Source organism: Ctenopharyngodon idella, chromosome 9 (assembly GCF_019924925.1).
Source record: "Ctenopharyngodon idella isolate HZGC_01 chromosome 9, HZGC01, whole genome shotgun sequence".
In the NCBI taxonomy this organism is placed as follows: domain Eukaryota; kingdom Metazoa; phylum Chordata; class Actinopteri; order Cypriniformes; family Xenocyprididae; genus Ctenopharyngodon; species Ctenopharyngodon idella.
In genome coordinates, this window is record NC_067228.1 from 5274092 (window position 1) to 5282980 (window position 8889).

Below are 8889 nucleotides of genomic sequence, written 5' to 3' on the forward strand. Positions count from 1 at the left end.
TATGGCAATGGATCTAACAATGTGATTATTATTTGGTCTTGGCAGAATAGATCTGCTACGCTGCTGCTGCAAAGCAAGTAAGGGACTTGCTACTACCAATACATATATGACACGCTGCTGTGAGCAATTAACACCGTGTCTACACTGGACGCTACCATTGTCGCGTTGCATAACGCCATGGCGCAACAGCTAGAAACTGTCTATACTGAAGCAACAGTTGCAAATCCATTTGTCTTTCCTGTCAGAACGATTGCGAGCGCATGGAATACAACGTAAATAGAATGAAGCATCAGTTTACTGTCAGGGATTTGTCGTGTCGCCTCGCATCTAGTGTGGACAGCATCACTGATTATAATGTGTTCTGTTGTCTTTTGTCAAGTGTGTAGACATGGTGTAAGACATGCTGCTGCTGTACAAAATAGCATACATAAATTACCTGTAGCAGGTGGAGCTGGGGAAGGAGGAGGGTTTCTGAAAGCGCACTGCACTGCTACAGCAAATGCTGACCAAGTATATGAAGGCTGAGTTGTACTTGGTGTTAGTTTTTCCCAAGAGTACTGTCTTTTCTTCCTTGACTACTTACAGAGAAGCTATCAATCTCAGCTGTCAATCATGATGTCACACCCCCGTTTTTACAGCATAAAATAACTAACTAAAACCAAAATTATTTTTGAAAAAAAAAAAACAAAACAAACATCAGCATGACAAAAACTATCTAAAATGACAAACCATCTTTGAAAAAGAAATTTTTTTGAAGTGTAATTTGATTGTTTAGTTTGTCTCACGTCCCATTAGATTACATGGAGAGTGCGGGGTTTATGACCTATACTGCATCCAGCCACCTGGGGGTGATCGTTTTAAAACGTTTTGGCTTAACTTTTCAGGACTTGTGTGGCACACTTGTCCACGACACACAAGAAATCAAAATCAGATAATCTAAAGGCCCTTTCACACTGAACGCGAAATTTGGCGAGAATGTTCGCCGCGATGATGCTCTTGAAATGAAACAATAGATCCTTATGGGGCTATTCACACCGGGCGTGAACATTTGCAACACAAATAAGCAAGGTTTTTTTTCCGACCTCTGTGTCAGTTTTTTTTCCCCTGTAGTTCCTCCTTACAGTTGCGCCTTCATCACGGGCCCCGGAGCAACTGCTGTTGCACAGAAGGGCGAGATTGGTGGCGTGGTTTCAAAAACTACCGTGAACAAACACCGAAGAGTATCCAGGAGGAGATTATCATTGGTATCCGAAAACAGATTTATTCTCACATTTTCCACTGAATTATGTGATCACTGTCCGTTTTCTTCAATGTGTGCGAGTGTTATGATTAGGAAGAGTGCATTTTAGATCTGTCAATCATCATGTAATCATTTCTCCTGCTCTTCCGTATATAAAAATTGAGAAATACTTTTCTACAGATGAAATATGAAAGCAAATAAACATATGATTATGACGATATGTTGTGTTTTTTTTGTTTTTTTATGCAGCTCACGGTATTTTTATAACAATAAAGGATGTTTATTACAAATGATAAGAAGATTTAACGTTCAATCCATTATAAAACATACAAAAAATGCATGTCTGCCCATATCGCATCAAAACCCATTTTAGATCATCAGAAGTTATTACAATAACTCGATGATGGCTCAAAGTGCGTTTTGAGCAAAGACATTAGTAATGATAAATTTTGATGCTAATTGTAGGCTATCTCTAATTATATTTTATGATGTATCCTTGTAAGCATTATAGATTAGATAGTTTGTGTTTCTAATGTAGTACCAAACTTTATTTATCTTAATTTAACGCTGTATATTATGCAGCGGACGATGTTAAAGCCATATACGAGACACATACACGAGGACAAATGCATTGTTGATCGGCCACCTAGCATGCAGGCGTGAGTTAGCAGAAGATGATTAGTCGTTTCGCGGTCCGTGTGTCCGTTCTTCTGCGTTTCGCCTTGCTTTTTCGCGTCGCGTTCAGTGTGAAAGGGCCTTAAAGGCCCGCTGAAGTGTCTTGGAACGCTCAGCATTATTCAGTGTGTTGATTTCAACTGAAACAGGAAGACAGGGCGGGACATATCGAACAGCTCCGCCCCTTTTCCGCCAATAGCGTTCTGTTTATAACACAGCTCGTCCAGAGACGTTAAACTTGGTAAAACCTCTGTTTCCTTCTAATCTCTAACCACTTCTCCTCCTAATACCCTCTATATCACTTTAAAATACAGCATTCTGTGCAAAATTCAAATGGGTCCAATACCTTTTGTGGTCTGAGCCGACTCGCGGTCCGCGGGTATGATCCGCTCTGTACTCGCGCTGCGGCGGTTCACGTGACACTAACGCGAAAACGGATTTCATTCGCGTCAATGGAAAGCATATTTACACTGTCTGAATCATTCCCTATGCTCTATATAGTGCACTATGTGCCATTCACGATGTAGAAACTAGTAAATGTGTGAACAAATTACCAATTTCAGCCGCAGCTTCAGCGTCTGTTTACAGTATAGAAGGGGGGCGGGACTTCAGATTCTAGAGAGCATTTGATTGGACAGAAGATCTGAAGCGAAGCTGAAGTGCGATTTGATGTCATGAAAATCCGTGATCCATTTTAGCGGAAGGGAGAGACTGTAAGTTTTGAATGCTTTTAAATGCGAATTTTGTCATTGTTTTGCAACACACCAGCTTATTCATATCCCTAAGGCTAACATATTTATACTAAAAGCTAAAAAAATTAAAATTTTTATTTCAGGGGGACTATCGTAACAGACAAATTTGTGTAGTCAGAACCCGGCATAAAAGCCAGTTTTCTGTAAAGCTGCTTTGGGGATTGTGAAAACCACTATACAAAAAAATCATTACTTGTCCTGAAACAAAGAAACTAGGATAGGAGAAAGTATTTCAAAATAATATATATATATATATATATATATATATATATATATATATATATATATATATATATATATATATATACACACAAATCAAGTAGTTTTCTAATTAATTTATCTTATCAGTCCAAATCTGTTCTGATTTGTGCATTATAAAGTATTATTTTTCTTTTCTTTTTTTCTTTTTCCTCTGCCCAAAGGAAAACTTGCCTTCCCAGAATTATACTGGCAGTAGGGTCCAAAATCCTCATATTTCATATTAATATTCCTCCATTATTTTCCCTTTCCCATCCGTATAGTTTGTCTCACCAGTTTAAATCTGTCTTGTTTCTTCCTCTGTTCACGACGGTACACTCACGTCCTGCCTGGCTTGAGCCACGTTTAGCATTATGAGCAGTCAGTCATAAACCTCTGGGTTCATCTGACAGCGAGCCGCTATTTAGTTACATTTACTGACAGAGACTCTTATTGATCCATTTAATGTCTGGACGTCTGTCAAATTCTCAGCCAGGCTGGGCCGCACAGCTCCACGTCTCTCTGGTCATGTCACACCCCTCTTTCATATGTATATTTAGGTAAGTAATTAAATATATTGCAGGGTTGAGATGAAAGGGCCCAGAGTCGGTCCAAGCCAGCTCTTTTTGCATGAGAGCTCTGTGAATCTGGCACAGAGGACCGTGAAAGGAAGGGCTGGCCAATATTCGCTCTGCCGAAGGAATTTTTCCTTGTAGAAGGTGTAGCTGTCTCTTTTTTTTATTTTTCTATGAACTTAGTATGTAATACATGAAAGGGCCATGATGAATTAGGGAAAGTCTACCATACCACTCCCAAAAAGAACAGATGCCAGATTTTTGCTTTCTTCCTTTTCTTTTTTGACAATCACTATAAATTTGAATCTTCTTGTAAAGGAAAGTGCATCTTTCGGGCTCTGAGCATGTTACACTGAACAATTACGAATCTCAGTGCAATTGAAAGAGCTGGGGGTTACAATTAATGAGCACAGTAGTAATAACTCAAAACATAATGAAAGTTATACTTTGATGAGGTGAGTGATCGGAGCTGGCCGAGTCAACAGTGAGTTACAAAGTGTGAGGTCTGGCAGCGATTCTGAGAGGAGGGGAAAATATGAGCTTGCATGTTTGCCATCCTGTATGGATTTTGAACAAATATGCTGTAATTGTTGATGTAAGCAGAGCATAAACAGAAAGAGGTATAGCCATAATAACCGGCCAAGAACGTTTGCTTATAAGCTTTGTCATAGTTTTCTCCACAGCTTGACTGCTGGAAATATCAGAAGCAAACCATGCAAGCCAAAACTGCTCTTTCTGAATGCTAAACGCTGAAGAGGCACATTAGGGAAGTTCATACACAAATCGATTCACAGAACACATTACGCAGCTCTTAAATTTAATTTCATATGTTGAAATAATGCTACGCTTGGATATAAATGACAGTTCAGCCCAAAATGAAAATTCTGTCATTAATTACTTTATCCTCGGAACACAAATGAAGATCTTTTTGATTAAATCTGAGATATTTCTGTCCATCCATTGACAGCCTTTGCAACTACCACTTTGACGCTTCAAAAAGTTAATAAAGAAACTTTTCTGAAGAGACTTGATCACTTTTTATGATGAACAGATTTAATTTAGACTTTTACTCGCATGTAAACATTGGTCAGCGAATATAAACAGAAGCTCAACCGAACCTGAACTGGTGGAGCATGTTGCTAGCAACAGCGTGGTTGTGGGAGTGATTCCCTGTGAACGCAAATAACGATAATGTGTATGTTAAATCAAGTCTCTTTGGAGGGTTTGCCAAATGCATAAAAATAGTAATAAAAATATTTTATCAACTACATTCTCGGTTTTAAGTTGGGGTGAAGTACTTATTTATTCTTTTGAAGTGAGAACGGGAACCTGTGCAGTCTGAGGTGAAAATCTAAACCCAGAACAGTATGTGCAGTGAGATGAATGAGAGGGGTGTTTCTGTGAGTGCTTCCAAATCCCCTCTGGCTGAAGGCCACCTGTTCTGTTCTCCTCCACGTGTTGATGGAGGGATCCCTTGCACTGGATCCGCATGATACCACACAACTCGCTCCGTCTGCATTGCATTTGATTCGCAAGTTATTACAGTGCTCGCAAGGCAGCGCTTTATTGATATTCCTCAGACATTAGGTCAGGGTTTTTTACTGAACACTTAAGTTTTAAACTACAGTGATTAATACAGCCTGAAGCACTCGAAGTACAGACTAAACTCATCTTTGTTGTGAGGTACTTGTTTTTGACTTTTTACTTGTTTAAAATTAAGATCAAATCTTGAAAATATACCATTAACTACCATAACCATGATTCAGGATGAATAATGTGAAAGTTTAATACTTAATACTCACATTAGTCAAAGTTTAATACTTAAGCTGTGTGTCTACCAAAGCATTTTTAGCCAGCTGAAAATGCCTAGCTGTGAGCGCTTCGGCAGCACAGCATTTTTTCAGTTGAGACACTTTGCTTGCTATGATATGGAATATCCATGGAAGTGTTACTATCTAATTTCACAGATAGTTTGATTCTGTATTATTTCTATATAAAAATGTCGATACAATTTAAATTGTTTGTTCCGGCTCTTGTTTTAAATGATTTTTTTTCCCGTTATTATGCTTGTTGTTGTCATCTGTTGACGCTGTACAAGCAGAATGTGGCAGCTGGTCGGTGTTGTATTTGTCCCGCCCCTCCTCCACTGTGATTGGATGGCTGGGTACAAAGTGACAGTGATGAGAACTGCATTTTACCAAAGTCCCTTTAAGACAAGTCATTTCACTCGCCGGCCATCTTTGAACCACCTCTCTGCCATGCAAGTGCAGCTCCTATTTCTTTGAATGGGGAAACATCAAATTCTCCAGAGCTGTTCGCCAAGCTTGATTAAATTTCATATTTGAAATCACCAATGAAATCTGACAACAACTGTCTCGAATCGAATCATGACAAAAAAAATAGTGCGCGTCTCTATAGGAAGTGTGCATCTGACTGTTTCTGTAGCAACCGGAGCTACTAACGGCAGCTGCAGTGACTTTACCTATCAGCGATTGGCTCTTATTTAGAAGGCTGGACTTATTCCCCCATATTACGCATTGCACTTTCTCCCATTCATAATAATACGAGCGCACTGTCTTTCTATATTTAAAGTCTTTGGTTTTACCCAAAGTTGAACATTCTTCAACTCTTGGCGACCAGTAATAAATGGCAAAGTGCTTAGTGCTCAGCGTGAAATAGACACTTAGCGCCTCTTCACGCTCCATTCACATGGGGCGTCTGCGCTTGACGGAGGGCGTGTCTGAAGCTTGGTGCTGACGCGACCGTCATAGTGACAACAGCCGATCACATTACTTTCTGGTGTTGCATGAACACAATTGGCTAGCGTCTCCGCTAGGGTATTTGCATAAGGCAATCTGATTGGCTGACGCCCGCGTTGGCGCTTGAAAAGTTGAAAATTTTTCAACTTCTCCCACGAGCAACGTCAGTGACACGACGCAACGGAACCCACAATTCAGTTTTGGAAATGCATGACGTCACCCATTCAAAGTAAATGAGAAGCGTTAATGCTGACTGTGAAAGCACCGTACACCGCTGGCGTTATAAAAAAACGTGCCACTCCCATTTAAAACAATAAACCATGAGAGGATGGCTTAGATGTTTAAACCCCTAACCCTAAGTATGAGCAATAGTAGGGACATTTGCCTCAATATGCACCATCAATTAATGATGATGTCATCATAAAATAAATAAATAAATAAATAACATACTGATTTAGAGTCTTTTCTTACATACATCCATTTAACCATCTATAGCCAGGTTTACTTTGCAAAGATGATGTTGCATTATGTTGATGACTTGTTGAATGTCATGACAAACATTTCAGAAGTTATCAAAAGAATTTTGATTCTTCAATGAGTCAATTTTGAGTGTCACCCAGCACAACTATTTGACCTATATCTACTTTGGACTTTTTTTAAAGATGCACACTGAATTCTGTCAAATTACACCTATAGGGGGTGATGCAACGTTTTATTTACATTTGAATTTTAAATTTAAAATCAACTAAATTCTTGTAATGCCTTGCAAGCACTAGTATTTGCTTCAGGAAATGCAAATCTCTATTTTTTTAGTATATAGGCAAATAATATATATTTTTTGCATTTGTATTAGTTAAACTGCTTTAACAGTGTTATGTCAATCTTTCAACCCACTAAATGATAACTTTGATGTCACAGTATTTAACAGCACATCTAACCCTAAAGCACAGTGATCTACGAATACAATTAGTTCATGTCCTTTGTCACTGTAAAGCACAACCTCTCATGGCTTATTGTTTTTACAAAATGATGGCAACGGCAATATAATTTTTTTCAATGTTCAATAAAACTAATATATATGTATAACTATATAATGTACAAGTAGAAAAAAAAAAACAGCTTTTTGGTCCTGGTCTTTTACCCATGTGTAATTGAGGCTCCAGAGCCCATGCCACAACTCATAAAGCGAATGCTAAATCACTGACTCACCTGCCATAGAAACTGGTACAAATCCAGCACTTTCCTGTTTGGTCTCCAAACCTGTTTTCCTTGGAGTGCCATTTATAGACTCATGGCTCGGCAAAGAAGGATCCAGAAGACAGACTCTTTGTGCCAAACACGTTTAGATTTGATGAGGATCGAGCTAAGTGAAGTGTGTTAAAAGTTTCCCTCCAGGTGTTATTTAGCTTGATAAGAGGAGTCCAGCTTCACAACCTGCCAGGAAAAGTGAAAAAAAAAAAAAAAAAAACTAACATCCAATAAAAAGAAGAACAAATCAGTAATGCGGTAAATGTGCTTCTCATTATGCAACAAGCATGTTTCATACAAAGGAGAAGAAAAACAGTTTTAACTGGAAAGGACACCTGTTTTAAATCTCTGATTAAGGAAGCAGAAAGATCTGGAAATGTAGAGGGGGATGGAACAGGCCTCAACCCCATCCTGCCCTTGTTTACTGCTGACGAATGCGATTTATCACAGCCACATTGCCAAAAAGCAGCAATATGACTAATGTGACCAGAGTGATAAATTGAGCAAATGAAAAGATCATAATCAACATCAAGTGCTCAAGAGAGCGCTTCTGTTCTCCCAACAGAATCTGCTCCTTTGCTGGTAAACCACAGATGCATGCAGTCATACTCATCAAAACCAACACCAGTGATTTAGTTAAAGGAATAGTTCACCCAAAATTCTGACATTTACTCACTCTCATATTGTTGCAAACTCATATGCTATTCTTTTTCCATACAACAACAGTTTATAGTGACCACCAGGATTGTGCATGATTCAGAATTTTATAAAAAATGTCTTTTAGATTACAAATGAATTCCTGAATTTTAACTGATGTAGCAAACAGGATTGAGAATTGCAATTTGAAATTGAATGTAAGGAATTCCAAATTGAAATCAATTGAAATTCAAAGAAATTAATATAACTGTAATTTTAACTACAACCCGAATTGCGGAAAAGTAAAACATTTTCCCACTTTGAAACAGTCCATTTTAAATGAGCCTTGGCCCACAGGACACGACGGCGCTTCTGGACCATGTTCACATATGGCTTCCTTTTTGCATGATAGAGCTTTAGTTGGCATCTGCAGATGGCACGGCGGAATGTTTTTACCAAAAGTAGTTTCTGGAAGTATTCCTGGGCCCATTTAGTAATTTCATTAACACAACCATGCCGATGAGTGATGCAGTGTCGTCTGAGGGCCCGAAGACCACGGGCATCCAATAAAGGTCTTCGACCTTGTCCCTTACGCACAGAGATTTCTCCAGTTTTTCTGAATCTTTTGATAATGTTATGCACTTTAGATGATGAGATTTGCAAAGCCTTTGCAATTTGACGTTGAGGAACATTGTTTTTAAAGTATTCCACGATCTTTTTACGCACTCTTTCACAGATTGCCCATCTTTACTTCTGAGAGACTCTGC

General features: G+C 38.8%; 1 long non-coding RNA gene across 1 annotated transcript in view; it reads right to left on the reverse strand.

The window, feature by feature from the left end:
* LOC127519372 (uncharacterized) overlaps positions 1 to 8058 on the reverse strand; it is a 43735-nt gene extending 35677 nt beyond the window's left edge. The window contains exon 1 of the long non-coding RNA XR_007931799.1: positions 7448 to 8058. This is a non-coding gene — a long non-coding RNA (uncharacterized LOC127519372). The remainder of the gene's footprint in view (positions 1 to 7447) is intronic.
* Positions 8059 to 8889: the final 831 nt, after the last annotated feature.